This window comes from Ornithorhynchus anatinus, chromosome X1 (assembly GCF_004115215.2).
Source record: "Ornithorhynchus anatinus isolate Pmale09 chromosome X1, mOrnAna1.pri.v4, whole genome shotgun sequence".
NCBI lineage: Eukaryota > Metazoa > Chordata > Mammalia > Monotremata > Ornithorhynchidae > Ornithorhynchus > Ornithorhynchus anatinus.
Window position 1 is genome coordinate 38,348,917 of NC_041749.1, and position 1,269 is coordinate 38,350,185.

The window sequence follows — 1,269 nt, forward strand, 5'->3', positions numbered from 1 at the left end:
GAGGCGCAGCGAAGCTAAGGGACTTGCTCACGTTCACATAAGCAGACACGTAGAGGAGCCGGGTTTAGAAAGCAGGTCCTTCTGACTCCCGGGCCCGTGCTCTGACCCCTTGTCCGTGATGCTTCCTTGTCCCCGAAGTCCCTCCTGCCGGGTTTTTGTTTGGATGCTGGTGTTTCCGAAGACGGGTGTGAATGAGCAAAAGGCCTCTGTCGACCGGGTGCGACGAAGCAAAAACTCGAGAAGACTCCATCACAGATTTCCCGGGAGAGCTCAGCCTCTATTCCAACCCTAGCTCCTTCCTCGTCTCCCATTCCCCACTACACCTCAGCTGTGGGTTCAAATCCCGACTCCGCCGCTTGTCAGCTGTGTGACTTTGGGCAAGTCACTTCACTTCTCTGTGCCTCAGTTACCTCATCTGCAAGATGGGGGTTCAAAACTGTGAGCCCCACGTGGGACAACCTGATCACCTTGCATCCCCCCCAGCGCTTAGACCAGTGCTTCGCACATAGTAAGCGCTTAACAAATGCCATCATTATTATCCCACCCATCTTACCTGACTCTACCTACCCTGTAGCCTATGACTGTGGGCAAGTCACTTCACTTCTCGGTGCCTCAGTTACCTCATCTGTAAAACGGGGATGAAGACCGTGAGCCCCACTTGGGACAACCTGATTCCCCTGCGTCTACCCCAGCGCTTAGAACGGTGCTTGGCACGTGGTCAGCGCTTAACAAATACCAACATGATAACATTATATGTTGGGGGATAATGTGGGTAACATCACAGATATTTCCATTTATTTCATGGAGAAACAGTGTTGCCTAGTGGAAAAATCATGGCCTCGGGAGTCAGAAGACCTGGGTTCTAATCCGGCCTTTGTCAGTTGCTTGCTGTGTGAACTTGCGCAAGTCACTTGTCTTCTCTGTGCCTCAGTTTCCTCACTGGTGAAATGGGGATTACCTACTTCTGCTTATTCATTCATTCGTATTTATCGAGCGCTTACTATGTGCAGAGCACCGTACTAAGCGCTTGGAACGTGTGAGCCCCGTGTGGGACGGGGACTGTGTCCATCTGATTAACTTGTATCCACCCCAGCTCTTAGTCCAGTGCCTGACGCATAGTAAACGCTAAACGAACGCCATAAAATCGAATGTCTTGCCGTGCGCTGAGCACTCTTCTCACTGGAGCATGAGGCACAGAGGACTTAAGAGACTCGGCCTCTCCTAGCGAAAACGTTTGTGGTGGAACTAGGATCGAGCCCGTGGTTTTCC